Raw genomic sequence first — 12,001 nt, 5'->3', positions numbered from 1 at the left:
TCCTCTCACTCCCTTAATACACTCAGATATGTTCTTTGCCCTCATCATTTACTTTACTCTCCCAATTCCTCCCTATTCTCTAGTCCATTAGGCCTGTTCTGGCTTCACTAACTTTTCTGTGCAGTAATTTCAATGGTTTATTCTCCTTTAGACTTGAATCTCTTGCTCCCTTGACTTTCAATTGTTCTAGCTAATCGCCAAACCTCATTAACTCCTGCCATCTACCTCATCTGCTTTCCCAAGAAGTAGAACACCGCTTTAAGAAATCACAAAAGCACTTAAAATAGTCCTATCACAACTGTATGCTCTCTGACCTCAACTGGACCCTCACTGCTGCATGGCAATCCTTCTTCCCCCATCACTTATTCACTCTATTATATGCATCACAACAATTCTTCTACACACTGTCCTCTTCCCTTAAGACCTCAACTGGTATACTTAGAGAAGCCTAGACCATCAGTAAGAAATTACTTGAAATAATTCACAACTTTAGCAAAGTTGAAGGATGTAAGATAAACCCACATAAGTCAGCATTTCTTTATATGACCAATAAAGCCCAGTAGCAAGAGATAGAAAGAGAAATCCCTTAAGACTCCAACCCTCCACTCTTCCCTGTCACTTCCCAAAGATGACGCCATGCCCTCTTTACTAAGAAGTTTGAGAGTATCTCAAGTGACCTCTCTTAATCTTTTTACTCTGTGTCCCTTAACCACCCTGTTCTTACCCATTCTTTTCTCCTCTCCTCCAGTCTTGGTGGATGAGGTGGTTTTGTTCCCTCTCAAGGCTAATCCCTCCATCTGTACCCTGTCCATCCCCTCCTGACTTTGGTTTATCAGTTATCCTCCCCTCTCTCTCATGCATGTGGATCTGTCCTTCTCCATTGCCTGTTCAGATTTGCCCATCTTAAAAAAAAACTTTCTTTAATCTGGTCCTTGTCTCAAACTATTGTCTGATCTTTCTCCCCACGTAATGCCATGTTTCCGGAAAGAGCTGTCTACACTGTCTGCTTTAACTTCAGTCCTTTTGCAATTGGATTTCCATCTCTACCATTCTATTGACATTATTTGATTCAAAGTCAAGGTTACTGATGACTTCATGTGATCACCAAGAATGTTGATTGCTACCATTCTTTTTTGAAATGATCTTCATAGAATCTCTGAATTGAAAGGGACCCTCAGAGGTCACCAAGTCCAACTTGTACCTGATGGAAAAATCTCTTCTCCAACATAGAATATAAGCTCTTTGGAGGTAGGGATTGTTTCATTCTTTGTCCTTGTATTCCCAGCACAAAGTAGGGTGCCTGGCACACAGTAGGTGTTCATTAAATAGTTACTGATTTGTGGAAGTAGTCATTCAGCCTCTGCATAAAGGCCTCCTGTGCAGGGGAACTCATTACTTCTCAGAGCAATGCATTCCACTTTTAGAGAACTGTCATGATTAAGAAGCTTTCTTTTTTTTTTAAATCAATATTTGACTTTTCTTTGACCTTTGGTGTTTTGATCTCCTTTTCCTTTTTGACATGCTTTTCCCTCAGCCTCTATGGCCTCAAAATGTCTTGCTCTCCTACCACTCTGACTACTCCTTTTACTGGCTCTTCAGTGCCTTCTCCTGCCCCTTCAATGTGGGTGTTCCAAGGGTTCTATTACTAGTTGTCTCCTTGGCCTTTTAAAAGTCATAGGATTTGGAGCTGGAATTGACCTTAGACCTTAGCAACCATTGACTTGGACCCCCTCATTTTACAGATGAGAGAACTGAGGTCAACATAGGTAGAATGATTTTCCCAAAGTCACAAGCTAGTAAATAGCTGAGCCAGGATTCTAACCCAGGACCTCTGACTCCACATTCAGTGTTCTTTTCATTACCCCACACTGCTCTGTTCCTTCTCTCCACTCTCAGCTTTGGTGATCTCATTCATTCTCATGGCTTAAATTATCACCTCTATGCAGATGACTTTCAAGTCCATGTCTCTCTGCCCAACCTTCTTCACAGAGCTCCGGTCTGATATTTTCCAATGCCCTCTGGACTTCACCTGGGTATTTTATTGGCACCTTAAAGTCATCATCTCAAACTGAACATCTCCCCGCTAAAATCTGCTCTTCTTCCTAACTTCTCTTACCACCATCCTCTTAGTCATGGGCTTAGAACCTTATAGTTATCTTTTGAGTCTTCCCTCTTCTTCATTCCCATAAACTAGCACTTGCTAAGCCTATCCATTCTACTTCAATGTCTCACATATGTCCTCTCTTTGAAATTCCTACTGCAAGCTTGAACTACTATCCATGAAGTCAGGTCTTCATCACCTCTTGCCTAGATTATTGCAATAGCCTCCTAGCTGCCCTTCTTACCTCTAGTAACTTCCTTCTTCAATTCACATTGCTAGCTTAGTAATCTTCCTGATGCACTATTCTGTTAATCTCTTATCTACTCAAAACTCTCACTGGTTCCCCATTGCCTACTGGCTTACATATCCTTATCTTGGCATTCAAATTCTCTACAATCTATTCCTAATCTCCTCCGTTCTTTCTCATACTGCTCAATATGTACAAAAATGCATCCACCCTTCTCCTCAGTTTCCCTATTTCTGACCAGGGTACCACTATTCTTCTGGCCTCCCAGATTCATAACCTAAAGTCCTAGACTGTTACTACATCCTTGAGTGCAGGGATTTGCTTTACATATGTTGGATCAAATGTGGAATTGAAACAGAGTAGGTATAAACCCTATGTGCCCAGTTTAGCAGTACAGGACACAAAATAGACCCTCTGTCCTTGGAAGTGGAAGTGACATGGTCTGGTTAAGGAGATAAGAGTTGTATGCATGACAACAACAATAACAATAGCTAACACTTACATAGCACTTTAAGGTTTGCAATGCACTTTTCATGTGTCAAAACAATAACTCTGTGAGGTATGTGCTATTATTATGCCCATTATACAGATGAAGAAATTAAGACTGAGGAAGATTAAGTGATTTACACAGGGTCTCCTAGTTATTAAGTCTGAGCCAGGATTCAAATCCAGGCCCTCCTGATTCCAAATCTGACATTCTATCCACTAAACCATGCTGTCCCTCAACGCCCGACAATGTAGAATAAAATACCAACCCTCCTAGACTTTGTTCCACACCATTGGCCATCCCTGCCAATCTAGCCCTTTGGGAGCCTAACTCCTATTACTGCTGCCCCAGATCAAAGTCACCTGTAGGAACCATTCCCTGCAGATCCCAGGAGAGCCACACAGATTGGACATCCAGGGAAGGCTTTACTTCAGGGGACTAGAGAGAGTCATTAATGGCTATGGCCATAGGGCCAATAAACAATTCTCCCTGTGTACCCAGTGAATTATTAACATCAATCGCTTTCTGTTTACTCCTGAAGCTATACCAACCCTGGGTGCTGGCCTAGTTCTTCAGGTATAGAAAGCTTTCCTATGACCTACTTTTTGGGATGGGACTTGCCACCGTGTCTCAGTACAGGGTGAAGGGCGTGATAGAGAAAGGGAGGAAAGGAAGCAGAGACTACAGTCCCTTCTACTTACTCATGTGGCCTCTTTTGGTCATGAAGCTAGCTTATGGACATTTTTTGGCATGTGATACTTTTGAACATTAATTTGGAGGGGTGAAAGAACCATGATCTTTGAGGGGAGAGGAGAAGAGTGAGAGCCTCTAAGAAATTCGATTCAGCAAACATTCAGCATGAGTCTACTGCATTCCCAGAAGGGTACTAGGTGTTAGAAATACAAAGACAAAACCAGATCATCCTCTGCCCTCAAGAAGTTTACATTCAAATAGGGTACAGCATGTACAGAGAAGGAAATGCAAGGTAGATATGTGGAATTTCAGGAGACAAAGAGCGTTGGCAGCTAGAGAGGTCATGTGGAAGGGAGCACCTGGAATATGCCTTGAAGACAGCTATGGAGTCCAAGAGATAGAAGTAAGAGACCAGAGAGAGTTGCCAACATGAGGGATCACCTGGGCAAACATAAACAGGGGATCAGAATAAAAATGAAGGGGGGGGAAGAGAGGGGAGAGGGAGAGAGAGAGAGAGAGAGAAAAGAGAGAGAAGGCTGGTGAGAAGACCATCTCACTGAATATCGGAATTGGAAGTGACCTAGGATCATTGATTCAGGAAAAGGAAAGACTTAAAGACCATATAGTCCATCCCCATCTCTGTTTTAGAGAAGGATTTTTTTTTTTGGTAGAAGTTACATAGGTAGAGATTTGAACCCAGGTCCTCTGACTCCCAATCTAATAGGCTTCATCTAGTCCAAGCCATACCCAAACAAGAATCCTCTGGTTAAAAAACCTTAAGTGGTTATCCAGACTAAGCTTGAATACATTCGGTGACAGGTGATTCAGTACCCCAGAGGTGGCCCATGACAATTTTGGAAATTTTCCCTCTATGTAGCCACAAGATGACAAGGGGAAGAGACCTAGCTCCACTTAGACCAGATCAAGAATTTCCCCAACCAAATTCCTCCCCCCAAAATAAGCCCAAATCTGACTTCCTCTAGCTTTCCATCGTGCCTATTTCTATCCTCTGGGACCCAGCTCAGGCCTGATTCTCTTCCCATGTGACAGTACTTCAAAGACAGCTCTAATATCTCTCCCATCATTTCCCCAAGTTTTCTTTTTCCAAAGCTAAACAGCCTCAGTTCTTTCAGTTTTCACATGGCCTAGTTTCTGGCCCCCTCACCATCTTTGTCACCCTCTTCTGGACAAGCTCTAGTTTGTCAGCACCCTTCTTAAAATGTGGTTCCTAGAACTGAACACGTACTCAAGATCTAGGGGAAAGAGAAGGATGAGTATCCCAGGGGGCCATTCTGTCTGAGTCAAAAGGAAGTAATTTGCTTCACAGAATCGGAATTTCAGAGTTAGAAGGGATGCCAACCCCATCCGGATCTAATCCAACCCCTACCTGAAATATGAGCCACATCTATAACATCCCTGACAAATAGTCAGACTTCCTCAGTAACCCTCAGAGTCCCGAGAACATCCTCTAGCCTGAGGCTGGGAAAAGAATGGGTAATGAGGCTATGAATCCAGACATCTCAGGGAGTCTGGGAGGGCTGGGCTGTTAAATCATTTGGTGTCTTAGAAGAAACTGGGAAGACCTAGGATTGCATTTTTTTTGGGGGGTAAAGTTTTATTGATGTCTTTTGTATTTATGCCCCAATCTAACCATTTCTACCTCTCCCTCTGCCCATGGGACCCTTTCTCATAGTAACCATGTGTGAAATGATAGGTGACCTTTGGTCCAAAGAGGAGGGGAGTGTGTTTCATCATCCGTTCTCCTGGACCAAAGTTGTTCATTACAATGAATCAGACTTCAGCTACCTTTCAGTCCTGTTTTATTTACATTGTTATGGTCCTTGTGTGTCCTGGGCTGTGGTTCTGCTCAGTTCACTCTGTCTCAGCTCTCACGAGACTTCTGAGCCCCATTTGTAAAGCTCCTCTCCTCACTTTTTCCTAGCAGTCTATAAGACGAATACAACTTCTAGAGTCAAGTCAAGTCAACAAGCATTTATTTATTTATTTTGGTTTTGGTTTTTCAACAAGCATTTATTAAGCACCTACTATGTGCCAAGCATTGTACCAAAGACTTCTAGAGGAAGTAAATAATGCACTGGAAATACTAGACTACAGAGAAAGAACATAATATTTTAGAGGGTCAGTGAGGTCTAACTTATAAAGCAATGCATTTCCTTTCTCCCACTTTCTTGCTAGGTTTCTGCATACCCGTGCCCAACCTCATTGACTCTTTAGTACCATCTACTCAGTTCCCAGGGTTGTGATAGAGGCTATCCCCCCTTACCTAGAATGTGGTAGGTAGGGAGAAGATGAGATACAACCTTCAAATAACATTCCCTGTCCCTAAAACCTTCAATAGCTCCCCATCACCTTCCAAATCAAGTCCAAGTTCTTTAGCATGACATTCAAAGCCTTTCACAATCTTCATTCATTCTGTCAGTCAGTGACCATTTATTAAATTCCTGCCAAGGATAAGGCACTATACTAGGAGCAACACAGGATGCAGAGCTGTAAAAAACAGTTTCTATTCTCAGGGAATGTTGAATCTGATCATCCGGACATAACTTACTACTCCAGCCCTATCTCCCAACACTTCCGGGGATATACTCAAATACTCTTCAAATGAATTACAAGGCACTTTAGGGAATCATCTAACCAAATCCCTTTATTTCACAGATGAAGAAATTGAAACACAGAACAATGATTTGCCCAAGGTCACACAGTAAAGCACAAGAATAGAATGCAGGTGTTACAATCCCCACCTTGTGTTCTTACCAGTACATTGTATTCTCATACGAGCCCTCTACCCCAAGAAGGTCAATATCCTCACTGTCTTATGAATGAATAGACCTCATTTCCTACCCTGTGCCTATAGGTACACTCCCACTTTTTATAGCATCCTTCCTGAACTTACCCCAGTTATCTGAATCCAAAGTTGAGGAGGGAAGAAGAGGAGAGGAAGGGGCTCTGGGGTGTGTGTGTGGGGGGGTATGTCATGTCCATTATCCTGCTTTGTTTTTCCAATGTGCAGCCCCATAGCTTTGGTCTCGGTGGAGTCATATACCTGAGCATCCATGTGATTCTGAATCAGAATTCTTTACCTGAGTTATAAATAGAACTCCCAATGATTGGCCAGGGAGATGGGGGTGGGATCAGTGGAGCACTCACGCTGCTGGAAGGGGGGCCACTCATCAGCTCTGGGAGTGGAGGTGATTGCAGCTGAAGGGCTGCTGGGGGCTCTTGGTGGAGGAGGGATGGTAGAATGGGTCATTCTGGGGTCACTGGAGGGGAAATAGGGACTGAGGCCCTGGCGAAGGGGAGGGTGAGATTGGTGATATGATTTCCCTTTTTTTCCACCACAGAGTAGTGAGACAGGGCTCTTGCTAGGCAGAAACAAAGAGTTTTGAGGCTACCCTGTCAAGAGACTGGGATGGGAGATAAATGGAAGAAACCCTTATCTGCTCCCTACCTCTGCCGTTGACCTTCCCTCCCCCTTCCCATTAGAGCTGGCTTTGATTTTTCTGCTATATAGGAAGCCACTGACTCTCTGGACTTTCCTCCCATCTCTGAGCTATGCTCAGACATTCTCTCTAACACGCAGCCAGATCCAGGACTCTGCCCCAGAGACTCTGCCCCAGAAAATATCCAATGGAAGGAGGTTATATGGGCTTGCCACATTCTTCTAGACAGCAGTTTTGGTGATATCAGAACGAAACAGCTAATGCTTATGTTCATATATTTTGTTTCTCTGTGTGTCCACATATCTCAGTATTTTAAAGCCCTCTCTTTCATGGATTTTTAGAGCTGTAGATCTTTAGAATTGTAAGGGACTTTAGAGAGTATGCAGTCCAAACCTCTCATTTGACAAAAGAGGAAACTGAGGCCCAGAAAAGGGGAGCCCCATGGTCATATAGCTAAAGAGCTTCGGAGTTGGGATTCTAATTCCAAATCTAGTGCTTTTCCCACAAAATGATCACCTACTTCCTTTTATCTCATGCACTTATCCATCAGTGAAGTAATGTTATATAGCAGGTAGAGAACTGTCAGGAATAGCTCTGTTTAAGTCTTGCCTTCCATGCATATTATCTCTGTAGTCATTATTAATAAATGTTACAGAGCAGCCACCAATCTATGTCAATGGCAAGAGTTTCTTTATCAGGGATTGCACCACACAAGTGAAATAAATTATGGGTCTGGATCAAAAACTCTTCATTCAAACCATATGTTCCTTCATCATCCTTCCATCCTAAGAGAGCTAGATGGCACAAAGAATAGACTACTGGATCTGAAGTCAGGGAGACCCTAGTTCAAATCTAGCCTCAAATACTTGCAAGCTGTGTGACCCTGGGCAAGTCATTTAAACTCTGTTTGCCTCAATTTCCTCATCTATAAAGTGGGGATAATAATAGCACCTATCTCCCGGGGTTGCTGTGAGCATCAAATGAGATGCCTTTTATAAAGTTCCTTGAAAATCTTAAAACGCTACATAAATTCTACTACTACTATTATTAAAATGCTTAAACTTCATCTTTTCTCTCCTTGACTTCTCAGACTATTCATCTCGTCACTCCAATCACCCCAGTACACTGCAGATTCTTGTTTACAAGTTTACTCAAAAATTCAATTCAAGGAGGATTTATCAGACATGTAATATGTTCAAAGACCTGTGTTAGGAGCTAGAGGTACAAAGATAAACACAAAACCATTCCTTTCTTCAAGTTTAAATTCTGCAGAGACTATGATACCTAGACACAGATTGGGAAGTACATTAATTGGTAAGTATTTGTTAAGCACCTGCTATGTGTCATAACAACAACAATGTGTCAGGTGATATTCTAGGTGTTGAAGATACAGAAGCAAAAAGGAAACAGTCCCTGCTCTCAAGAAGCTTACATTTTTATCATGGAAAGTAATGGGTGTATATATAGGTCTACACAATATAAGTACAAAGTAAATGCAAGGTTACCTATATGGCTGGAAGGTAATAGAAGTTGGCGGCCAGGAAAGGCTTCATGTAGATGGTGGAGACTTGAAGAAGGAAGTAAAGGATCCTAAGAAGTAGAAGTAAGGAGGGAGGGCATGAGACATGTGCAGAGACATGGAATCAGGAGATGGAGAATGTGTGAAGAACATTGAGAAGACCAGTTAGATTGAACTGTCCAGGAAACTTGGGTATAATGAGTGGAGAAAGGGACTAAAGCCAGGCTGTGAAGGTTTAAATGCTAAACCAAGGTATTTATATTTGATTTTGGAGAAAATAGGGAGCCACTGGTGTTTTCTAAAGTAGGATAGTGCAGTGGTTATCATTGATGACCCCAAAGAGCTCTTGTTATGTGGGTTATATCTACTGATAGTTACCACATTGGAAATCGAAATGTCTTAGTATTAGTATGAAAATAGTTTTGACCACACAGACTCCCTAAAAGGGTCTCAAGTTCACCTAGAGGTCTCCATATCGCCATTTGAGAATCTCTGGTGTGGTGACATGGTCAGACTTGCACTTAAAGAAAATCATTTTATTAGTTGTGTGGAAGAGAGATTTTAGTGAGGAGAGACTTGTGGAAGGGCCACTAATTGGGAGGCCATTGCAATAATCCAGGTAATAAGTGAGTTCCTGAACATCAGTGATGGCTGTATGAAGAGTGGGAAAGAGACAAATAGCAAGGATAATATGAAATTAGAACTGCCAAGATTTGGCAACTGACTGCTTATTTGGAGTGACTGAATGTACACAGTTAGGGATAATGCTGATGTTATAAGCCTGGGAGATGGTGCAAGCCAGTAGTAGAGGAGAGAGATTAGAAGTGTAGATGTGGGAGTTGTCTGCATAGAGGTGATCATTAAATCCATGGAAGCTAATGAGGCCATCAAGGAAGAAAGCATAGAGAAAGGAGAGAAGAGGGCCAAAGACAGAGCCCTGGAGCACAACTTCCATTAAGGGACACAATTTTGATGATGAGCCAGCAAATAAGACTGAAAAGGATCTGTCGGGAAGGTAGAAGGAGAACCAGAAGACAACAGTGTCGCAAAAAGCCAAAGAGGAGGATAGCAGAAGTTCTGAATGTTGTGGAGAGGTCAAGTAGGATGAGGATTGAGGAAAGATTTATCAGTTCTGACAATTAAGAACACTGGGTACTTTAGAGAAGACAGTTTCAGTTGAATGAAGAGGGCAGAAGCCAAACTGAAAAGATTTAAGAAGAGAGTGGAAGGAGAGGAAGTAGAGGCACTAATTGTAAATGGCCTTCTTGAGGCATCTATTCATAAAAGGGAGAAAGCTATGGGATGATAGCTTAGGGTCCAGTAAAATGGTGGGATTTTTTTGGGGGGAGGTTCAGGATTAAGCAACTTGCCCAGGGTCTGAGTAAGTAAGTGTCTGAGGCTGGATTTGAACTCAGGTTCTCCTGACTCCAGGGCCAGTACTTTACCCACTGTGCCATCTAGCTGCCCAAGTGAAGATGTTTTAAGGATAGGGGACACTTGCACATGTTCATAAGTATCATGGAAGGAACCGTGAGCCAGGAAAAGATTAAAGATTAGAGAGAGTGGATGACTGAGGTGTTAACCTGCTAGAAAAGGTGGGCAAAGATGAGACCAAGCATACACATAGAGGAATTGGCCTTAGCAAGGGGAACAGCATCCTCATTGTCAGAGACTACTGTAAAAAAAAATAGCAGAGGATGATATGATGGAGTTTTGAGATGAAGAAAATGGGAAAAGAGGATGCTCATGGCTTCAGGAGGGAACTCCTGAAGAGGGAAATTGCTTTTGGGTCTGCAAAGGTCAAGACGTGATGAGAGTTCCTTACACAGAAACTTGAGAGTGTGATATGACTTCAGTAAGAGTTGGAGTAGGGTGCCTCTGACTTTGTGAAGAATAAGGCCCCTCCAATGTGGGCAGAGTGTTCCTATGTATCATGTATATGTCTTATCTACCCTTCAAACCTGGAACTCCCTAATATTGGGATCCACATCTTGCTCATACGACTGAGGCTCCTGCACATTGGGAACATGTTTTTCTCTTGATCTTTTCCTGAAGTGCTATTAAAAGGAATCTGATGGTAATAAGGGGTTGAAATCCTGTGTTGGACTTTATTAAAGTGAAATTGATCATAGGAATCGGAGCTTGAAGGAACCTTTAAGAGATCATCTTGCTCAACCCCTCCATTTTACAGAAGAGGAAACTGAGGCCCAGAGAAGGGAAATTACTGACCCAAGGTAATAAGTGACAGAGCTAGGCTTCAAACTCAAGTTCTCAGACTTCATATATAGTACTCTTTCCACTGTACTACATTCCTTCTACAACAGCTAAACAAACATTAATGTCATCTCCAAATGCAAGGTAGTATATAATTAAGTGCTAAATTGAATGGTTCAAACAATAAGTTCTGTAGGAGGCCAATGATGAAATAAAATAAATAGCTTTATTGAGGTGCCAAGCCCTAACCCAAATCCCTAATCAGAGACACCAGAATCTCTGCATCTTCGTTCTCTTTCTCCCCAGAATCCCAGATTCTCAGAGTTGAGAGTGAAGCCATTTAAGGCCAAACTACACCAAAACCCCAGATCTGCTTTATTGTGGGGAAATAGGAAAAGACACAGCTCTTGTCCCTGAGGAGCTCCCGGTCTAGCTGGAGAGATACCATGTGCACATACGAAGCAGACAATGAATCTTGGGCACTGTAACTATAATAATAACTGACATTTATGTAACACTGTGAGGTTTGCCCAGCACTTTACGTACATTATCTCATTTGATTTTTACAAGAGGTATCCCCAGATCTGTTATGTTATATAACAGAGAAGGCCTTTTCACGAGCGCACAACTAGTAAGTGACAAAGATGCGTTTTGAACTCAAGTCTCTTCTGTCTCCAGTGCTCTCACCTCTGTCCCCTGCCACCTCATTTCTTTGTAAGGTTCATTTGGGGGACAGCACTGGCACAATGACAATATTTATATAATGCCTTTTAATGTACAAAATTTCTTCATAGCAACCAGCACGGGATAGCGGAAAAACAATGAATTTGGAGTCAGGGGACCTGGGTTTGAATTCTGACTTTGCTGATTCTTAGTTGTTTGACCTTGGGCAAGTAACTTCTCCTTTCTGAGCCTCAGTTTCCTGATCTGTAAAATTAGAAAGTTGGACTAGATGATTGCTAAGGTTGCTCAATTGATAATTGCTAAATCCTGTGAAGCCTGTGAGGTAGGTAATATAAATATTATCATTATCCTCATTTTATGGGTGAAGAAACTGAAGCCCAGAGTCTCATACCGAGCAAACAGTAGAACTCTGAATTCAAACCAAACCAAACCAAACCAAAAAACCTCCTGACTTCCATTTGAATGTGAAATTCACTTGTGTCAGATCAGTCATTTTCCACTGGAGTTATTGTATCTCAAGGGGATGTAGGAGTTGAATATATGATTCACATCTGAATTATGTAAGAACTACCTTCTTCTAACTATTCTAGGTCCA

General features: G+C 42.1%; 1 protein-coding gene across 1 annotated transcript in view; it reads left to right on the top strand.

The window, feature by feature from the left end:
• Window positions 1–12,001, top strand: part of HCN4 (hyperpolarization activated cyclic nucleotide gated potassium channel 4) — a 120,714-nt gene that overhangs the window by 19,805 nt on the left and 88,908 nt on the right.

This window comes from Phascolarctos cinereus, unplaced genomic scaffold (assembly GCF_003287225.1).
Source record: "Phascolarctos cinereus isolate Bilbo 61053 unplaced genomic scaffold, phaCin_HiC Scaffold_3;HRSCAF=262, whole genome shotgun sequence".
Lineage (NCBI taxonomy): Eukaryota > Metazoa > Chordata > Mammalia > Diprotodontia > Phascolarctidae > Phascolarctos > Phascolarctos cinereus.
This window is presented reverse-complemented; position numbering and strand designations above follow the sequence as displayed.